A 22,423-nucleotide genomic window follows, 5' to 3' on the forward strand; every position below is an offset into this window, starting at 1 on the left:
GAGGATAACTGAGCAGCAACTAGTCAAAAACAATGCATTCACTCTCTTGGTATCTACCCTTCAGAAACACACATGCATGTCAACAAGGGGTTTTTGCAAGGATGTTCACAGCAGGATTATCCACCATGGTGAAAAATGTGGAAACAACATAACTGTCCAACAACAGAGGAATTGATATCTTAATGGTCTCCCCACACTATGAAATATTTTGCAGTAATTTAAAACACGGTGTTGATCTAACGTGTTGTAACATGGAAGACCCTCCAAAATCGAGTATTAAGTGAAACATCAGGTTGAGGAATGTTACCCATAGTATGATAGCATTTTTGTGAACCTGCTTGCACATAGAAAATTCCACAATACTTTATACATCTATTTTGCAGGTGCAGCTTATGTCCATAAATGCACTGAAGAAGGTCTGCAGAGGTGAACTTCCATTGGTTATGGTGGTTAAATCTCGGAAAGGAGAGAGGGACTGGGGTTAGGGATGGTGATGAGGGAAGATGTTGGCCCAATCTGTAATGTTTGGGTCGTTTTTACAAGGAGAATGTATTGCTTTTGCAATTAAAATTTAATCTAAGAAGAGCATAATTATAAGTACTGATAGAAGCGTGGTCAGAGCGGAATCAAGCACATCTACCTGCTGGTCTTGACAATTGTGAGCCATCGTATTTGGCTCAGGGTGACCTGCCCAACCATAATTTTTCATAGCAGTTTGTTCTTCTATGAATATAGAGCCCCAGCTTCTGATTCTCAACCCTTTTGGACCCACAAAATGTGAGCTAACTGGTAAGAGATGGAAGCGGTAGACCTATTCCCGGTGGGAATATTCATATATAGAAAATACTGAGGCTTAAAGGAAACAGAATTCATTTGCTCAGCCACCATCCCCGTATTTATTTTCCATATATAACAGCGCTTCTCAAACCATCAGAGCCAGTTTATCTTCCCCCACCGTTGGAATCAGATTATCAGCCACTAGGTCTGATCGATCAGGCAAACAAGGGGATCTCACCACCCTCAGGTTGGATCGATTTGTTAAATAGTCTCAGTTAATTTCACCAATGTTGCCATTACGCCCGCTGCATCTACCTTGTTTCTTTGCCTTTCTTTGTTTCTTTGTGAAATTATCACAGGGCAAGCCTCAGGGTCCGCTGCCAGAATAGAAAATTCTTGGCATGTGCAGCCCCCTTGTCTTTGGAAGATATCTGCAAACAATTTGGCATCTGTTTCCTGCTGAGCCACAGCATGGAATCAGAGTTCTTTCTCAACCCTGTGGTCCAGGCAGCCATTCACAGTCCATCAGAGTTAGCTTGAAGGGCGACACTTATTTGCGTTTCTGGTCTCGGAAAACAGGCCTCTTGGGGATCTCTGCCAGAAATCAGAGGCAGCCTTCAGGCCCACATCTCACCCAGGGACCTGCTAAGTGAGCTCTGTGTGGCCAAAGGCAGGCAAGGAGGGCTCAACCTCATCAATTCCACACCAAACGGTCTCCGGTTAAGTGGGCGTGACCCAGTGCTTTGTTAGTGTCTAATGAACACTTGATTGATGGAATCTATGTCTATTTAATCAGCCTTTAATTGAAGCCATAGATGAACCAGCAAAAGAAAGTATAAAAATGAAGTCATCATGGTTTGCAACTGTCATGGCTTGCATTACAATGATTAGAGGAAGGAAAAAAGACCTCTCCGGTTGACGAATTTTCAGTTTTCACCAGGAAATTCATTGATAATGTCTTTTTTGGATGTTATTTTTACAGATTTGATAATATGATATACTAAAAGGTTATCCTGGAATATTCCCAAGGTTACACAGAAATGCTTTTTATTTTAATGAATTGCTAGGGAGCAAGTGACCTTGGTCTTAAGCTCTGCCCTCCTCTTAACCGAGATGTGAATACAGAACTGGATTTAGACTGAACAGTGCATAAGTCATGTAAACAGGTTCGCAGCACTGAAGAAAACGGCTTTGGGGTAATATGTCTAGGTTCAGGTTTTTACTAACTATGTGCACTTGGGCAAGTTATTCAAGCCTCCCCAAGCCTCAGTTTCCCCAATTACAACATGAGGATATTATAACACTTTTCTGTTGGTCATCGTAAGGAGTTAATGGGATAATATATTAAAGAACTTGGTACAGTGCCTGGTACATTAGTGTTCTGAGGAGGATGCCTTTTATTATCATCTGCCCTGGGTTCTGAGCCCATCATGGCAGTGCAGGCAATGGCCTCAGACAAAGGAGCTCAGGACTAAGTTGTCCACAGAGCCTGGTACCTGGTAAGGCAGGACAAGTCCTGGTGCCCACCGTCTCTGGGTTGCCCTGCCCCACCCTGTCCCTTCCACTTGCCCATGCTCTTAGTAGGTAGATTTGGGTTTCCACTGTGGAGATCACAACTCTGTACCAACACACACACACACAGCCACTACACACACTTTCTGTAGTCTACACCGCTTCTCCACACAGCACTTGCGTCTTCCCCCAGGATCAGGGCTCTATCCTGAGGCACAGTTCATCTGGTGGGCCCAGCACCCTGCCCTGCCAGCCCCTCGCCTGAATCAGGATTTTCCTACCTCCAGGTTCTGCAATGGCTGGATAAACCTCCTAAACCAGCATTTCCTAAATTGTATCCAAGGAACTCTGGCTCCACGGGCTCAGCAGAGAAACACATTTGGGAAATATGCAGGAACCTCAGTCAAACAGGTTTCCCTCCTGGAGGACTGCTAATGTCCTTGATAAGCAAATGCATATGGTAAATCTCCAAGAGAGAGTAGCATCAGCAGCATTTCCCAAACTTCTCTGTTGATGGCACCTCTTCATTTAAAGAATATCTTTATGTGATGCGCCACATGGTCCCAGATGTGAGCTCTTGGAGGGTACAGACAGTGTTTGGTTCACCTTTGTAAGCTCAGTATCTGACACACAGTAGGTCTTCTATCCGTGTCGTTTGAGTATAATTGCATTCCTTCAATCCTTGTAGCTTTGCCTTATTCCACACTGACTAGAAGACGTGGATAACTTGTCTACTGAGAAGACCGGACAATGCTGCCCGGATGTTCTTACCAACCAGGATGGTTCGCTACCACACTTTTTACCGCTCGGAGCTCTTTTTGCCTCTTGAAGGCCCTTGTTGGAACTCGATTCAGCATTCATACACCACTTCCAAGCCCAGGCTGACGTTCAGCAGGCCGGCACCGGGACAGCGGTTCCAATGCCTATGGTGGCAGCCGCGCCTTACCCCCTGCCCAAGCCCACATCCTAGGCTCTAAGAAGAAGGGCTTATTCATTAACATCAGCCCAGTGGCTTCCCATCCATGCTTATCTCATGCCTATGCGTGCTTCCTGATGACAGAGAAATAATAATTATATGATAGACATGCGTCTGGGTCCTCCACATAGTACATTTCTGTCTTCTTCCCGGTCACAATATTCTCCTGAGTGTCAAAATAAATGACAATCACCCCGTCACTCCCAGAGCCAGATGAACTAGCAGCAGCCCCCTCCAAAGCAAAATGAAAGAACCACAGGCTGCTAGTTGAAAGTCTCAAGTCCGGCGTCACTTTCTTTTGAGGAAGAACATGGCCGCCAACGTGGCAGGCTGATAAACAACCATGATTGTTTCATCCTGCTCAGACAGCCCCTTCCTCTTGACTGTATTTCTCTGATTAAAGAAAAGTGCCACCTGGTGTTGTGACCTAGAAAGCCGCTGTTTGAAGTCTTGCACCCCTGTGACTTCAAGCACAGTCACACCCTCGAGAAGCAGAGCACAGATCTGAAGGCGAGGGGCTTTCAACCTCCGCGAAAGGTCAGCCAGCCTCAAGAGTGGGCAGCTCCAAAAGACACTTGCTCTGTGCCACAGGTGACAAAATTACTCTGTTCTTGGAATTTTGACTTCATCCCAACACATTTCCTTCACAAGATCAAAAGTGTCAGACTCCTCTTTTTTTAAAACCATATTCCCATAAGTGAATAATCTGTGGAGATACCATTGTTCAGGTCTATATTTGGCACTGGATTTCTGATAGCACAGTTGGGGCATCTGGATCTTTCTAGGGAGATGTGTAATACAAAAACCAACACGAGCAGAGACGGCAGACGTCACCAAGTGAGCTCCCTGGACGTGACAAGATGGCACATTGTCATAAAGTGTCAGACTCCTGAGAGAAGGCGGTGTGTTCTAAGCCACCCGAACACCAATCTCTGTGACTGAATTACCTCAGAGATGTGCCTCAAAGGTTGCTAAGAAGAGAAGGTGACCGTGGGTACCGCGTTGCATCACTTACTCCTTGCGTGGTGATTCCCCACGTCAGAGGAAAAGCCCGTAGACGAATGGCATCTCCACTTGTTCAGTCAGGTGAGAGGGACGCAGAAGCTGGGGATATCTTAGGTTCTAGCGTCTTGGGGTGTGTCTACTTGGACTGATGCTAACCGGAAACTAAATTTCTCTTGAGGATCCTTCAGGGTGAAGGGGTTCTGGGCATCCTGCTTCCAAATGCCCAACCGGAGAGTTCTAGATGTTTGCCCAGGACTGAGGGGATTCCCAGAAAGCCCTGGGCAAACCAGAGTCAGTCTGTCACCCTACAGGCCAAGGTTTGCTTCCCGACACAGACCCATCTCGTGGCCATGACCGTCAGAGTGCAGATGTGAGAGCTTTCGTGAATGGAGCTTTAGTGGCCATAGCCCTTCGGTCAACTCGCCACCATCACACCAGTCTGAGGTCGCTTTCTGACCAAGCAGGCGGACACAGCCTGGATCTCTCCCAACAGTCCCGAAGAGTGAAGAGAGACCCGGGTGGGCAAACTCCAGGCAGAACAGTGTTAGAGGCACCGTTAAGGATGTGGGCTGTCTAATTTTAAATCCTGGCCTCCCCATTTAAAGCTGGGCACCCTTGGGCAAATTGCTTTACCTCGCTAAACCTCAACTTCTTCGTGTACAAAACTGCACCTCCCTTAATGGGCTGTTGTGGGCATTGAGTGAATTAATGTAGTCTTTCTCAACCTCTTTTTTTTATTATCACCCTCTGCAAGTCTTTTTAGACATGATTTTCCTACTTGCCACCTCTGCCACGGATACAGTGTATATCTATTAAGGCACTATGGCCCTTCGGAGGCCATATACAAACCATTGTAATATCTAATATTTCTAACATCCCCCCAAGTACCAATTTTCTCCCCCTTAGGGGTGATATCGACCCCACTGAGAATGTATAAATTAATGAATATAAAGTTCAATGGCTGGGTGATGGTAAATACTCGAGAGATGTAAGTTTTATTGTTATTTTTGCTGACTGCCACAATGTGCAACTCCGTTCTGGGGACCCATTGCTGTGTGCAAGGATGATGAGCTAAACACCCTGTGGGGCCCAGCCACTCGCAGTTCAACTCAATTCAACTAGGACTCACACTCAGGACCTACAGAAGCAGGAATCAACTAAAATCTCATAAAGAAGCGATTCCTTTCTTCCCCTAGACAAGCCTAGAAACTTCTGTTGAGTGCATGCATGCATGAATCAGCTTCCTGTGGTCTTGTCAGTGTTTCTGTGTACACAGGAATTAATAAGGAAACTGTCAAATGATTAGCTGACAAAAGATAACCAAACCAGCCTGATAGGTTTCCAGAGGCAGCCTGCGTTCTGCTGAGGGTACACTCCAGAAAAGTCACCCATGTAATGCACCGTGAATGTCTTACTTTCCCGTTGACCTACATTAGCATTTCAGACCTGCTTTATCTGCATTTGACGGGTGTCCAGTTGGAAGCCACTCTTCATAATTCACATTAAGTTTTTCTGCTTATCTCCAAAACACTCTGCTAGCAAGGGAAGGGGGAGAGGGAGGTTGGCTCTATGCTCTGGGTGTGGAGACTGTCACAGAAAGCCCTATGCAGATCCTTAGAGGGTAGGAGGAGAGAATGCAAAGTGGCAGAGAGAAGAGGTACTTCCAATCTGGCTTTGGGGAAGAGGGGAGGGGGGAAGCAGGCTTCGACCCAAGGCAAAGCCGGGGAGATTCAGCTTTGTTACTCTCACTCCTTTTGGGGCTCCCTCCATCTTCCCCTCAATTATCTAGGGATTGTCATTCATCAGCACAAACATTCTTCTCACATTTTTCATTTGGTGGTCAGGCTGTGCATTAGACCCAGAAAGTTCTTGATAATGTGAATTTTGAAGAAGATGTCAACGACCTTTGGCCTCTCCTCTGACAGCAGCCCAGACCCGTTGGCCCTCTGGTGTGACTCTCTGGCCTTGTTCCCAGAGTGGGGTCATCGGAGCTGGGCCAGGACTGAGAAGCTCAAACGCCAACCCAATGCCCACACAGGTAACTTACATGACTAAAGTGGTTTCAAGACAACTGGGAGTGGTGGGGACTTGGGCAAACTGGAGGGTGTGAGTCCTGCCTGGGGGAACAGCTGCCTTTTAGCTCAAGGAAATTGCTGCATTTCTGAAATGGGAGTCTGGAGAAGCCAGACTTTTTGATTTTTCAAGAAAAGACGGGAATTTGGATTTTCATATAAACTGTCATAATATTTACACGTTGGACACTAGTTCTAATTTAAAAAATAGATCACTGAGTGGAACTAAGAAGCCCAAACAAAATAGATCATGGCAGACTTTGGCCCAAGGCTCACCAATTTTCAACATTTGACCTTGACTGTAGGTAGAGCCAATTCTTCTCCCCAAAGGCATGAACTAAAGGTTGTTCATGTGTCCTCTGGTGATAGATTACAACTTAAGAAAATGGCACATCTGCTATAGATAGTTCCCTCTCCTTCCTTCCACCTCCCTTTTCGAGCAGGGGAGTTCCCTGATGTGGCTCCGGCCCAACAAAGTGGGAGACACTAGAGACACAATGGTATAAATATGCAATTGTCAGGGGGCTGGCCCTGTGGCATAGTGGTTAAGTTCAGTGAGCTCTGCTTCAGTGGCCCAGGTTCACGGGTTCTGACCCTGGGCGTGGACTTACACCACTCATCAAGCCATACTGTGGAGGCATCCCACATACAAAATAAAAGAAGATTGGCACAGATGTTAGCTCAGAGCAAATCTTCCTCACCAGAAAAAAAAAAGAAGGGTCCAATAAATATGCGATACATGTTTCATACACTAACTTATTTGATCCTATATAACCCCAGGAGGTGTGTCATGTTGTTAAGCCCATTTGTACAGATGAGGAAACAAAGAAGTCCACATAGCTAGTCACCCCTTGAGCCAGGATTTGCTAAAGGGACTATGGCTCAGACTTTGAGTTGCTGTGCAGTACCCATTCTCCCTTTTTTCCTTAGTAACATAACCCTGATTTTAGCTGGCCACATTGCTGACTACCTGAGATACTAGATGTCCCAGCTTCTCCGGCAGCTAATGTGCCCATGGACTAAGGTTTAGACAATCAGATATAATTAGAAGTATTGTGTGTGAGACCGCTGGGAAGGTTCCATAAAAGGACCTCAATCAGAATGTGTGTGCTTTTGTAACACCCCCATCCTCACTTCCTGTTGCCTGGAATGCAGATGTGATGACTACAGCTTCAGCAGCCATTTTCGACCATGAGGTGGCCCTTCAAATGGAAGCCACATGATAGAAAGGTAGAGCAGAAAGACAGAAGAAATCTCAGTCCCTGCATCTCTGATGACCATGGAGCTTCAAGGGAAGCCTGGAATACCTCCCTCCAGCTTTGTTTCCATGAGTAAGAAATAAATGAGAGAAAAGTAAAAGCTCATCTTGTTTGAGCCATTATCATTTTGGGTTTACTGCTCTATGCAGCCACAACCAATCTTTGAAAAAGGAGGAAGTAAAGATTGAGGAAAATAGATAATTTTGTTAAATACTTCGTACTACCCTAGAAAGTAAATTTTGTTGCTTTAGCCTAGAGCTAGAGGACACTAATTTAGACAAAAGTGGAAACATCTAGTCAATTCCTAAGCTAATTTCTAATACTCATATTGATTTCCACCCACCTAAATTGTCTTCAATCCAGAGACAATCTTTCTATCAGGTGGTAAGATTGTCCCATTAGTGGTACCCGGTACATCACACCTCCTCATCTTGTATTGTCCTCGCTCTTGTATTATCCCTTCCACATTGACTGTGGGCTTTGCCATGTGACTTTCTTTGGCCAGTGGGACACATGGAAACATTATACAAACAGAGGCTTGAAAGTGCTTGTTCATTGGAGCTTGTCCTCCTGGAACCCAGCTGCCGTCTAAAGATATCCGGGATCTCCTGCTGGAGGAGTCATGTCTCTGGGAGCTAATGCTCCCTGGCCGACACCCCTAACTAACTATCACACATGTAAGTTGAAGCCACCTTGTATCATCAGCCCCAGCTGAGCTTCCAGATGGTGGCAACCGTGGGAGCAACCTCAGGCAAGACCAGCCCGAGACCCGCCCAGCTGAACCCACCCCGACTTGCAAAGTCACGAGCGAATCAATGGCTGCTGCTTCAAGCCACTAAGTTGGTGTGTTTCACTACACAGCAATAGACAACTGGTAAAGGAGTGTAAGTGGGTGAATCTTCACATACAAGCTAGAACATATTGTATTATTTAAAAAATAGGGTTTATTTTTTATGTGGAAGTTGCCATTTTAAAAACCAGATAGCACAGCTTATTCAGGGGGTGGACCAAACTAAAAAGGTACAGGTTCAGGCAAAAAATCGATGAGAATAAAATGCAACCCCTTTCCCGAATGTTGGGCTTTTGGGGCCACAAACGATGTCACTGCAAAATCAGTGCAATATGTTGACCGCTGAGCATTTCAGTTGCCTAATACATTTCTTTTTGGAACAGCACTGAATCAAACCGGCACAGAGTCTATACACCTGATGCAGGTTTGAGCTAAGCACCTTGAAACAGGAAGACACCTCTGTTCTTAAAAACGAGAACGACTTACGCTCTGAGACATTTGCTGACTTCGTTTAACGGCAGCCATAAGCGTCTGTGTGCAGCTGCAATTACACAGGCTTGATTGGAAACGCGATAGACTTCTCCTCTCAAATTCGCTTCACCTCCCTGGAGCTAGTGGGTTTTTTAAGTACAAATTGACAGTCAAATATGTAATAAGTTATGACAAGTTGAGCAATGGTTGTCTCCCATCTGTTTTCAAAGGTTGTTTATTTTTATACTGATAAAGAGACGGTGGCGACAGAACCACCTCGTGATTAGTTCAATCTTTCAGTTGCCTCTGCTCATCGTTCCATCTTCCCAGCCCCTTTCCTCCACTTTTCTGGTGAGCTAACGTTTAATTGAGCTGCAGCAGGCCAGATTTTAGGAAAGATAACTTTTTGAGATGTAAGGTACTGCGTGGCTAAAACTGGGGTCCCTCCTATCGTGACTCACTTTATTGCCCTGATTTCTTCTTTCCATCCCGAATTTTAAGGTAATACTTTTCTCAAACCTATTAAAAAATTCCATTTAATCTTTCTATCCATCATTTCCTTCTGTGGAGCTCTTTTAAAACGATACAGGATACTCTGCTGAATTAACTGATCTTGCCTAAAAACTTCAAAAAAGCGACTTTAAGTGGAATCTCTATCTCTAATATTCCCAAGTAATAATAAGAAATCTTTGCATTGGATTAACATGAAGTTGCTAAAATTCTCAAATACGAAAATATTTTTCCATAAAACCCTAGTAACAACAAAAGGAAATTGCATGTGCATTTTTTGTTTGTTTAACAGATTTTTAAAAAGTAATTCTACGTCTCCTTACAGCAGTGGGTTTCAACTGGGGGCGATTTTATTCCCCAGGGGACACTGGGCAATGTCTGGAGACATTTCTGGGTGTCATAACTGGGGTGGGGGTGTGATACTGGCATCCAGTGGGCAGAGGCCAGGGATTCTGCTCAACATCCCACAAGGCACAGGGCAGCCCCCAGCACAAAGAATGATCCCGCCCAAAATGCCGACAGCGCCGAGGCTGAGAAGACCCATCTTAGAGTCGTTCATACCACTGTCCCTAAAAGTAATGGCACTTTTAGAATCCCACACTCAAACCACTGAAACAACAATTTGCCTCTGTTTGGAACTATCTCTTCTAGATTTGAAGTTCCCTGAGGGCAGAGACACCTGTCTCTTCTGTATTTATTCCCCACACAATGGCCCCAATATTAATACCATTGAATATGCAGATGTGCATAGTATATAATGTTTCAGAATATGCTAACGCCAACATCGTTTAGTTTTTCTGGTCAAATTTTGTATAACTTAAAGCATGAAAATCTTCAAAGTTACCAGGTTGATGCTTTGTATGCAGTAAGAGTTTAGTAAACGTTTGCCAAATGCATGCGAGAATAAATAAATGAATAAGGTGAATGTATGAATAAAGGATGAATAGTTTTTTGCTTTTTGTTTATTTTGTGTGTGTGATGAAGACTGGCCCTGGGCTAACATCCGTGCCCATCTTCCTCTACTTTACATGGGGCGCTGCCACAGCATGGCTTGATAAGCGGTACATAGGTCCACACCTGGGATCCAAACCTGTGAACCCTGGGACCCCAAAGCAGAGCACGTGAACTTAACCACTAGGCTTCCAGGCCGGGCCGTGAATAGTTTTATTATCATCTTTCTTCTATCACAGCTTAAGGTAACGGTGAAGATGGAATAGACACAGGTAAATAATTAATGCCCGAATTGCATTAAATATTAATTCCCAGGTAAATTCCCAACAATAGGCCTACTGTCCCTATCATTTATATCTATTTTCAGGGCAAAGGTGAAACAGTTTTGCTATTTAAAAACATCGGCTCTCTTAGGCATGGCTAGACTGAGTTAACAAACGGATCCTGGAATTTCAATGGCTTAACATATGCAGTTAATTTTTCACTCAGATCCAGCCCACTTTGGGAGCTCCCTTCCAAGGGCAGCTCCTCTCCCAGTGGTGATTTAGGGATCCAGACCCTTGCACCTGTATCCCTGCCATTGGGACCACGTGGTTTCCCGATTGTTGCGGGAGGAGCAGAGAGTTGCAAAGCCAGGTGCTGACTCATTAAATGCGACAACCAGAAAGGGCACATGTCAGTACTGCCTGCCATCCGTTGGTCAGATCTGGTGTCCAAGGCCAGCTCAAGAGCAGGGCTTGCTTCGTAGGCACGTGACCTGTGCAGCCACGGGGGCACTGTGCTCAGAAGGGCCCTGCTCTGGGTTTAACGTTCTGCTGTCACCCTCTTGACATTCTTAATAATTGTTGAACAAGGGGCCCTGCATTTTCATTCTGCAAATAATGCAGACAGTCTGGGTCAAGAGCCGGGAGCCAGACCTGCAAGAGGCCTGGGAAATGTCCAGGGGCAGCTAGACTCCCAGTGGGCAGTGGGCATCCGGGCCACAGTGATCCTGCCTTCTGCCAATCCAGCCCCAGTGCAGACACCTTTGTTTCCATCATTGTGGCCCCAGCTGCTGCTGCTCACAGAAATCTTGGCTTCCCCAACAGTTCTGTGCCTTGTCTATTGGGAGAGAAGCATGTGGAACAGCAGCAGAAGTCAACAGTGTCGGCCCTAGTCCCCCACCTGCTCAGGTGCTGGCTCCTGCCTCCCCGAGCTCTGGGCTCCCTGCCCTGGGAGACCTGCTCGAGCCTCACTCTTCATTTCTCTTCCGGCCCCCAGCTCTTAAGCTTGCTTCGGACATGAGAGCTGGCTTTCTCTTGGCTTCTGCCTTGATTTGCTGGATCCTAGGTCACCTTCTTCTTTTTAATTAGATACTTACTCCTGCCTAGTTCTTCTCTTGACACTCTGGGTCACATACCAGTATGACATTGAGGGAATACGGTGTGGGGCCATGCGTTGCAAACCTGGCTGCTCATTTGAGTCACCTGGGAAGATTTAAAATTACTCCTGATGCCTGACATTCATCTCCGGAGATTCTGAATCCAGCAGAGGCCTGGTGTGGGATCTGGAGAGTGAAATCCTGGGTATAGACAGGATCCAGGCAGGTATAGACTCTGACTCTCTGCTTACTGGCTATGTGATCCGGGCAATATATACAAGCTCAGTTTCCTCACCCGTAAAATGGGCTGACACCTGCCGCTGTGTAAAGTCAGTCTGAAGATGCATGTAAAATATAGGGGGCCTGATGTGGCAGCCTTTGCAGTAATTCCACGGGGAGGAAAATGAACGTGTGGACCTACTGTGTGCCAGAAGTAGTCTTTATAATTACCCTGCCAGGGTAATTAGGTCATTTGCACTCTTAAAGGAGAACCAGAGGCTCAGAGGAGTCAAATGACCTGCCCCAGATCACTGCTGGTGAGCAGCTGAGCAGGTCTCAGGAGGGCACACATAAGACTATGTAAGTAGAGAAGAGCTAGCCTTTATTGAGGGTTCCCACATTACACCGATTGTTGGGGCGCTATAATCATTTAATCCTCCCAACAACCCTGGGAGGTAGGCGTCGTCAGCCCTGTTTTACGAGGGAAGCTGAGATGGATGGAGGTGAAGTGACTTGCCCATTGGCCAGGTGATCCCGCCGGGAAGTGGCTGAGCCAAGATGCCTGTTCCCCCCACTCCTCTCCCACACAGCTCATGTGACTTAGGCATTTCACATTGCATTTTGCAGGTGGAATAATTCATTTTCAAGAACTCTCCCTGCAGACTGGCTAGAGAACTTTTAAAGAACCTTTTACCCTGACTCACTAGAGCTTGTCTGGAGCATCTCTGAGCCACATCGGGGAGCCCCAGGGCCTGCATCTCCAAGTTGCAGTACAGGACAGATGATCAATGACTCCAGAAATGCACCTGTTAGGTAAACAACCAGCCTGAAGTCACGTGCGTGATCAATGAGGGGCACAAGGAGGTTTGCATGGGGCTGGGAGGGGTGGTGATTACTGCAGTAACAAGGCACGAATGAGCCGGGATGCTGAAATACTGTACATCCGAGACTCGAGACTCTGCGCTCAATGGAAACAAAGTGCCAGGAAATTGCTAGTAGGGCTGTAATGTTGCTGATTTTGCAAACATGTATTCTTCAACTTGATAAGTAAATATATATTGGGTAACGCGGTGATGTTGCAAGCTGTTGTTTTATGGCTAGGAAGTCAGCTGTTTGTGATTGATGGGAGCAATGAAAGTATTTATAAAATAACACTGAATTAGAAGGAGTTGCTTTATGAGTCTGGGGAAATGGATCTTTTATGAAGAATAAAACTTGATGAAGGAGCTTTATCAGGGTCACGCAAATCTGAAATTAAATGTACTGGGATAGAGATCTAAGAGGGAGCCCTTTGGACGTCTGGGCTCACAGCCTGGAGATGAGTGGTGAAGCTTTTCCCGGACAGTCCCTGCCGTGTAGAACTGAAGGGTCATTTCCACCCACCGGGGTTCATTTCTCTCCACGGTGAATGTCACATTTGAAAGCTGCATTGTCTCTTCCAGACCATCAGGACACCACTCAGGGAATAACTTAGACACATAAAACTAAATGATGCACACTTGATTCACCCTGTGTCTCACCGAGCAGACAGGGTCAGGCGCACAGTAGGTCCTCCATAGATATTTAGATATAGAGTGAATGGAGAATAGATCTAATAGCATCTGGCTCATCGTGGATGAATATTTTCTCATTTCATTTATGTTTTTAAACTGTCTTCCCTGTGCGTGCATTTCAGCCTCCTAAGAGTGCTGCTTTTCAAGGTCGGAATGTTCTCTTCTTGGAAATAGTCTGGTAGGGAAGAGACCAAAGGCACCTGCTCTCCAAGCCGAGAGGGCCAATAGGCACAGGACTCAGGCTAGTTCAGGGATGTTCCCTGGATAATGGTACTCACCTGATGAGGCTGTTGTGTGAATTAACTGAGTTCATATATGTAATATCCAGGTCAGGGCTCTGTGTTCTTTGAGAATATCATTGCTGTTACAAGAAGGGAGAGGCATGGCTCAAAGGCTCTACTTTTGACAAGGAAGTAGAGGAGAATCTTAGATGAATGCAAGCTGAGTGTGAAATGGTTCTTTTTATTTTAAGGCAATCTTAGGTTGTATAAATAGAGGCAGACTATCAAGTACAGGGGGGCTGATCATCATTTTAATTCAATATTGAGCCTCAACAATATTTCAACAAATACTCACGCCTGGGGTGACTCAGAGATAATTAAAATGCAGCCCCTTCCTGCAAGTTGCCAAATTGATCTTGGTCTGTCCCTTAGCCTTCTCTGTCCTTTCTGAAATTCTTCCTGTTAGCCAAGATCAATTCATAAATGTCCACTACAGCCCTGCAAAGCGACGGCCAGGAGAGCTGCCTTCCAATACCCAAAGGGCTGATGTCATGATCAGGGAGGCAGAGGGAATGTTGTGCTATTACAGGGGCCACCTGCATTCTCGGCTCCTTGGCCCTTTCTTCCATCTTCAAAGTCAGCAACATGGAATCTTCAAATCTCTCTCTGAACCTTTGACCTCTGTTTCCATCATCACATCTCCGTCTCTGACTCTGACCCTCCTGCGTCTCTCTTATAAGGACCCTGGTGACAGAGGGTTCTGGAGGCAGGAGACACACAGATGGTTGACTGTTAAAGTGAGGGTGTGCGAATGGGTGTGTGTGTATGTGGGGTGATTCACTACAACTAAAGGCCCAGAATAACTGCACAGATGTGAAACAGGACCTCTTATCCTGTAATAGTTGCCTGTTACAGAGGAGAATCACCTAGAGGCTGTTTGTGGACAGGTAAAAAAGATTTATGAAAATGGCAGGAGTCACATGTGACACCCTGGAAGCATCTCTTCATAGTCTATCAGCCATGTTACCATAGGGCCTTGGAGAGACCACAGCCACCTCATCAGTGTGTAATGCATCCTTTGTAATTTGCACAATCTAAGAATCTCATACGTTTCAAATATAAGCTGTGCTTTCAGGGGTCAGTCCTGTCCCTATGCCAGGAAAGAAGTAAGAAATCTGCCTGTGTGTTGCAAACACTCTGTTCAGTTCAACTCCACTCTTTTGGGGCTGACTTTGAGGCAGGCCCTGTGCTCGGACTGTGGATTCTGAGATGAATAAGACAGTCTGGGCCTCTCAACTAGCCCACATTCAATTGAGAGAGACGAAGAATCTTACACACAAAATTGCGCTGCAGTGTGATGCGTGTGCTAGACAAAAATCACATTCAAGGTCACTCTGAAAGCATCACGTGGCGGGCACTGTGGACCACCATTGATGTAAAGGGACTTGTGAATGTCTATAGCGACTCCCAACTGAGATTTAGGGTGGGACAGTCTCAAGTTGTTTCTTCCTGCATTACTGACTGTGAAAGGTCTGCTTGTCCTCTGACTATTCCGTTATTTCTCTGCATTTAAGTCTTTAAAACATTTTCTTCCACAGAATACCTTGCCCATTTACTGAGCACGAAGACGTATTAAAGCCTGAAGGCAGCACAGTGCGCTATCCTCAGCCTCCCCTCCTGCCAGGAGAGTGCACACGGCAAAGATTTTTAAGAGCTGGAAACTTTGAGGCTCTATTTGCAAGTCAAGGTGAAAAACCACCTATCATGTCCACCACTGCCTTCCACACTCTTAACATTCAGCTTCTCCTAAATTCGACCTCTCAAACACACATCCGTCCCAGACGTGTATTGGAAAGCAAAGTTGGCAAGTATTGCAGACCCAAAGACGCATCTCAGTAGAGAAAAGACACACGAAGATAAGCGGCAGAGTCCTGTGCACTTCGTACATCCCAAGAGGCTCATTTTACCAAATAGGTGAGCAGTCAAAAGCCCACCCGCTGTGGGCAATGGGAGAAAGGAATCAGCCAGCACTTAAATGAGAGATTAAAGCTTATCGTGGGGGATTATTTACAGGCAGTTAAATTTCATCAAGGAGAGAAGAAGGGAAGATAGAGACAGTAGAAGAAGGAGATGGAGAGAAGGGAGAGGGAGAAAGGCAGCAATCTAATTATTGACGTGAGCAAACATCTGTTGAGGATTTGCCATATGCTGCCCACAGGGCGACCAGGTTTCTGTCCCCTCAGGGCCTTACGCAAGGGATGCTCATGGCTCACCATTCCCTGACTGCATTAGTTGTCTAGGGCTTCTGTAACAAATCAGCACACACTGGCCAGTTTAAAACCAGAGGAATTGATTCTCTCACAGTCCTGGAGGCCAGGAGGCCTAAATCAAAGTGTCGGCAATGTCTGGTCTCTCCAAAGGCCCTAGGGGAGATTCTGTTCCTCGGGCTTCCAGCTTCTGGTGGCTGTTGGCATTCCTTGGCTCGTGGCCCCATTTCTCTCTGCTCTGTCTTCACACCACCTCTTTCTCTGTGTGTCTGTTATCTCCCTCTGCCTCTCTCTGCTAGGGACCTTGTGATAATATTGGCCTGCCCGGATAATCCAGGGTAATATCCTCATCTCAAAATCCTTAACTTAATCCCATCCGCAAAGACTTCTTCCAAATGAAGTCACATTTACAAGTTCCGGGGATCAGGACTTGATATCTGTGGGTGACCACGACTCAGCCTACCACACTGACCACTCACCATATGTGGGGAGGTGTGCTAACACTTGACCTAGTGCACATACCGACCCCACGGAGGTTCCATTCTCTCCCCATGCTGTCCATGGGGGAACAGTGGTGACTGGCTCACAGTCACATAGCCAGTGCCTGGTGTAATTGCAGGGGGGAACCTGAGTATCTAATGACTCAGAGTCTGTGCTGGAAACACGTTCTACAGCCAAGAACGAGACAGATGGAGGCAGACAGCAGGAACAGGGTGGGCCCAAACGTGAGAGACAACACGTGCCTATGGCCCAAAGAATGCTTTGGGATCAGTTTCCATCGTATCAATTCAGTGAAGAATGGCAACTGAGCCTCTACCCTCAGAAGTCGTGAATTCCGTTCTTGGGGTCAGCTAATGATGGACCCATTTTCCAAGTTCAATTTCCAAAGCACGTGAGGGGCCAGCTCCTAAACCTCAAGATTTCTGATCCTGCGGAAGCCGTGTTATCTTTTCAGAGATGCAGCAAAGTGGCTCAGGAAGACGAATGTGTGACATTCGCTCATGCTTAAGCTCTATCATGGGCTCTGCTGGATTTAGAGGGAAAGAAATATCTCTGTCACAGAGGACACACGCTTTATATTTTTATAAAAACATGGACAAGACAAGCTTTTTGCTCATTTCTTTCCAATCTTTAAAGAAAGAAGAATGTGCACAGTGTATTTTTTTTTCCTCTTTGAACCACAAAACGTTTGAGCAGAAAGAGTCTTGGGAGTTTATCGAGAGCGAGGGGCTCGATAAGAATGTTTTCCTTGAATGTCAACTGGTACGAGCTGTATTGCTTGCCTGCACTGAGAAGTAGGTTTTATGGAGAAAGGTTAGAACCCTCCACCCCCACCCTTGGATTCCGCTTTACTGGATCATGGCTGGAATTCTGGGTCATCCTGGTTCCCATAGTATACGAGGGAAATAGACAAACCAGAGACAGCCAGGAGGAGAGGGGGCAGTGGGCAGTCTAGATGGTGGGGTCTTGCAATATAAGGATTAGTTGTAGCAATTGGTCCTGCCATGCCTGGAAGTCTTAAGTCTTCTTTTTAAGACTTAAAGGGAAGAAATGATAACAAAGAAAGAAAGGAATAGGCTAACATGATTTGAAAGTGCCTTAAAATGGGAGCATGCTACCTTCTAATACTCAAATGATGTCACGTTTAAACTGAAACAGAATAGCTTCATGTGGCTCCCAGTTGGATGGGTCTTTGGGGAAGAACACGGCAGCCAGCTATCTGGTGAGACCATGAGCTCCCATTGCTGAGCCTATGTGTGTAGGTTGAAGGATACTGGCCATGGGGTATCAGAAGAGAATCCTGCCCTTGGGGGAGGGTGGACTACCAGATCTCCTCTGGAGGACTTCTCAACTTGCATCTGTGATTCTAGCAGGGTGCACAGAACAATGCCAGTGATATTCAAATTCACAGTGCAGAAGCGCATGGGAGTGAGAGAAGAGAGAGCATGTTAGATGAGCCTGTGAGTTGTGCTGACTGCCAGAGTGAGGAATGGAAAGAGAGGAGTAGAAGAGGCAACGTTGCTTCTAATCTCCTCCACTTATTCCACAGAAGGCACACAAGGTCACATACACACCATCAATTCACGGTTAGCTGACGGCTAGCTGACTGGAGGTCTGCTTTGAGTGTTCTAAAGAATTCCGCCAATGCCACAGCCACACGGCATCAAGCAACTCACATTTCCTTTACCTCCGAGCAGCTCTTATCAATTAGAAAGGCAGATCCCATTGGCTTGAATCTTTATTTAGGCCCTTGTGAAAATTTCCATCTTAATAAACCAGCTGAGCGGCTTGTCTGTTATCCACTCTCCTGAAAAGTGTTGGTGTCACATCTATGTCCATGGGGAGAGAACGCTTCAGAAGAGCTATTCCAACCCTACATTCAGATTCATCTAATGTTTACTGAAGCCTCCTGCCTTCAGCATCCCCGTATATCTTATCTCACTGACCTTCCTACAATTCTATAAGATGACCCGCTCCTGTTGCTTCCACCTCCTAACAGCTTTCTGATGCCGTGACTTCTCTCACCTGAACGCTGCTAGCTTCTCTCCTGGTACCAGGCTCTTAACTTACCCCATCTTTACTTCTCTTTCAACAACTCACCACCATCTGAAATGTTATAAAATCTTTTGTTTAGCCTGTTGGTCAATGATTACCTCTCCCTTCACCAAATGTAATGGAGACTTTGTCTGCTTTGTATCACGGATGCAAATGTTTGCAGAACAAATGAATGAATACCATCCTTATTAGATCCAATTTAACTTTTCTAAAATGAGCAGTTAGGTGTGGTTCATTCCCAGACTTTGTATACTTCAATGGCTCTTGCTAGATATGGTAAAAGTCTAGAACGTAGCATAATGGACCTTCATGACCTGGCCAATGTTTACCTCTCATTCGTTCTCCCCTCATACTTGTCCTGTCCCCTTCCTGCCATACCGCATGTGGGGTCATTACTGCTATCAACAAATACTTGCAGTTCTCCTTCTGGCCCGTGGAAGGACTATACTAGCCTCCTCTGTTGGACTTAGGTGCAGCCCCACAGCTTCTTTTGGCCTATGAAATGTAAGCAGGAGGAAGGCGTGTCCCTTACAAGTGGAAGCTTGAAGGGCCAGTGTGTAATGTGCCATGTGGTCTCTCCCTCTGCACAGCCACTGACAACGTTCTAGAAAGTGGCTGCTCTGCTCTGTCAGCCTGAATCCCAGAGAGAGGGTGACTTGGGGCTGAGCCCCCAACCAGCCCTGGTTGGAAATTATCATGAGAAGAAATACACCGTTTTTTGTGAGCTACTGGATTTTGGGGGTTGTAAGCTATAGCAGTATAAGCTAACTCCTCCTGGCTGATGCACTGAACTTGAACGTCCCCAAACTCGCCGTGCTATGTCATATCTGGGCCTTGGCACAAGCTATTTTTTCAGGCGTGGACTCTTATACTGCCTCTTCCCCAACGCCCTGCCAGTCCTGCTTCATCTCAACAATTTCTGCTCTTCTTTTCAGACACTTTGGGAAGTCTGTCCCCAACCTCCTTCCTGAGGCAGGATTATGTATTTCTTCTCTTTGACCCCACTTCTCTACCTGGTTATCCTTAGCCTAGTCCTTTGCATGTTGGGTTGCAACTATCTACTTACTGGTCAGTCTCAGCTACTAGACTACAGGCTTCTTGAGGGAAGGGCCTATCATCTCCACAGGCATATTCCCAATGGCTAGGAGGCCACCAGGTACCTGGGATATAAGTATTACATCAACTTTTATTGGATGAATTGATGAGTGAATGAATGAATGAAGGAGTGAGTGAGGAAGAGTGTTGGAAGCATTCTTATTCACAATTTTCAGGGAAACTGGGAAAGGAATAATACACCAGATGCTTCCTAGTTCTTATTTAATCCTCTCTACTCCCTGAAATAGGTATCCTCATCCTTGTTTAAACAGCAGAAACTGAGAATCAGAAAAAGACGGTCATGGATTTGAGATCATATAGTCAAACAGGAGGCAGGCGAGATTCGACCTCAGGTCTTCAGACTCCTAAGCCCGAAGTCTTTTCCTTGTGCGAAGCTGGAAATTGGGCTGCAGCAGCCCCTTTCCTGGCGCCAAAGTGAGCAGAGACAGGTCCTGCTGCACGGACCAAGGTGTCACCTGCAGGGCGGTCACTGCTGCTCGAAAGGGCTGCAGGGCAGGTGTGGAAGGTACTGAATGTGCCGTCTGTCCTGTGCTGCTCCACGCTTCCTCCTCGGTCTCTGTTAAGCCGAAATGGCTTCCTGTTCTCCTCTGAGACTTCTCGTTGGTCATTCTTACAGACTCATGGAAGCCATGAGGTGGAAGGGATGTCAGAGCCATCACGTCCACCCTTCTGTGTGACTGTAGGGGGAGTAAGTTATCGTGTCTCTGTCTGAACACGTCCAAAGCCCTGAGCTCACACCTTACAAGGCAGCCCATTGCTATTTTTGGGCATCCCTGACTATTGATGAGAGCTTATGCACACTGGGCTGGAACCAATCTTCTGGAAACCTCTAGCTCTGCTCTGGCTCTTCCACACCCCCCTCTGATGAACTGAGAATTTATATTCTATGTATCTCTCATTGCTAGTCACATCCTCTGACCTTGCTGCAATTTACCATCTTCCTACGCAAATTAATGTGCTGGGAGCAAAACATGCAAAATGTGGCCTGATCAGTGCTGGCTGTGGGAAGACGATCACTGTTCCTAAAGTGGAACCTAGCCACCTGGGCAGGCACTTATACAGAAGCTTCTTTTGGAGCTTGTGGTCAACTAAGACCTCAATACTGTTTTCACATGAATTGCTGTTTAATATAGGGGATCTCACCCTCATTTAGTGATCTGGCTTTTAAGAATCTCAAGGCAAAGACTTTACATTCATCTCTGTGACATTAAATCATTGGTTGATGGTTGCAGCGTGTCCGTGCCTTCAAGGAAATCTGATTCAATCATCTGACATATTAGCTATCTCTCAGCTACTCTGGATGAGCCATGATTTTGATAAGTAATTGATATAAAAGCTGAATGAGATAAGATTAGGGCCTGATAAATGTCATCTGGCCCATATTTGTCTCTTTCCTTTTTTTAAATTATGAATTATTTCATACATCCACAGGAATATATCAACGAATGTGTACATGTATGTATACATACACATATGTACACACATACATACAGAACACAGAGCAAGGTACAAGACAGAATACAATCACACTTCTGCCCACCAGCCAGCTTAGGAATTATCATGTACAATGCCACGGTAGCCCCGCATGTTCCCCCTTGATCTCATCCAAGGAAATGATCATCGGGAATTTTGTATCTCTTAATCCATTGTTTTGCTTCATAGTTTTGCTCCTTATCTGTCTCTAAACATATTAGTTTTCCATGTTTTGAACTCCCTATAAATGGCATCATAGTGTGTGTATTTTTCTGCAGATTGTGTTTTTCGCGGCACAGTGTGTTCCGGAGGTCTGCTGTCAGTGCTGCACAGCAGCGCATCGGATGCCTGCGCTGTCATGTATTCAGTTCTGCTCCCCTTGGTGAGCACGGAGATTGTCTCCTGCTTTTGCCACTGCTGGCAGTGCTCCAGGAGCATCCTTGTCTGTGCGCCCAGGCCCACGTGTGGACGTTCCTCGCAGGATAGACCCGGGAATAGACGGCATGTCTTCGACTTTAGTAGACGATGACGAACTGGTCCTCAAAGTTGTTGTTCCAGTTTACACTCCCAACAGCAGTGAATGCAAGTCCCTGGTTTCCCACTTTACTGCCAATACTCGATATTTCTGGACTTAATATTTGCCAATCAAGTAGACATAAAATTGTATCTAATTGTGGTTGTTATTTGAATGTCACTGATGGCCAATGAGTGTGAACAGATTTTTATGTTTATTAGTCAGTTATGTTTCTTATTCTGTGAAATGACTGTATCTCTTAGATATTTTAAAAAATTTTTTGCACTTTACTTTTTACTGAGTTCAAGATTTTTTATATACTCTGGCTACTTATCCCTTATCAATTAATTGTGTTACAAATATCTTTTCTAAGACAGTGCCTTGAATCTGTACCTTTCTTTTAAAATGATGTCCTCATTTTTTTTAATTCCTAAGATTTCATGGAAGAACTTGTCGCGAATCAGGCTGAAGTCTATGTATGTCATGCCTCGGGCGTTCTCTTTTCTACTAGTTGACTAACACTATTGAAAATTATATGCGCACAATCCATTTCCATATTAATTCCTTCTGTGCTTTTTCTAGAACTCAAGAGAAGTTCCCTGGTATGTAGTTTCTAGACCTTTCCTTTTACCTCTTTTTGTTCCTCATCTGCTCATCTCTCTTCCTGTAATGGAGACAACCCTCATACAGGTTTTACCATTAGCATTTCCATAAAACCATCATAATTTCCAAAGCCGCCTTCTACTTCTTCCTTAGAAAAACAGTCACAAATCTCTGAATCTGTCAGCCGTTTTCCTATGGCTCTGGTATGGCAGAGTGAA

The 22,423-nt window shown here is 45.6% G+C and overlaps 1 protein-coding gene across 1 annotated transcript in view; it reads right to left on the bottom strand.

The window, feature by feature from the left end:
* CDH13 (cadherin 13) overlaps positions 1-22,423 on the bottom strand; it is a 1,041,327-nt gene that overhangs the window by 259,308 nt on the left and 759,596 nt on the right. The gene's annotated exons all lie outside the window — the stretch shown is intronic.

The sequence above is a fragment of the Ceratotherium simum genome, chromosome 30 (assembly GCF_057802395.1).
Source record: "Ceratotherium simum simum isolate JZ-2026a chromosome 30, ASM5780239v1, whole genome shotgun sequence".
NCBI lineage: Eukaryota > Metazoa > Chordata > Mammalia > Perissodactyla > Rhinocerotidae > Ceratotherium > Ceratotherium simum.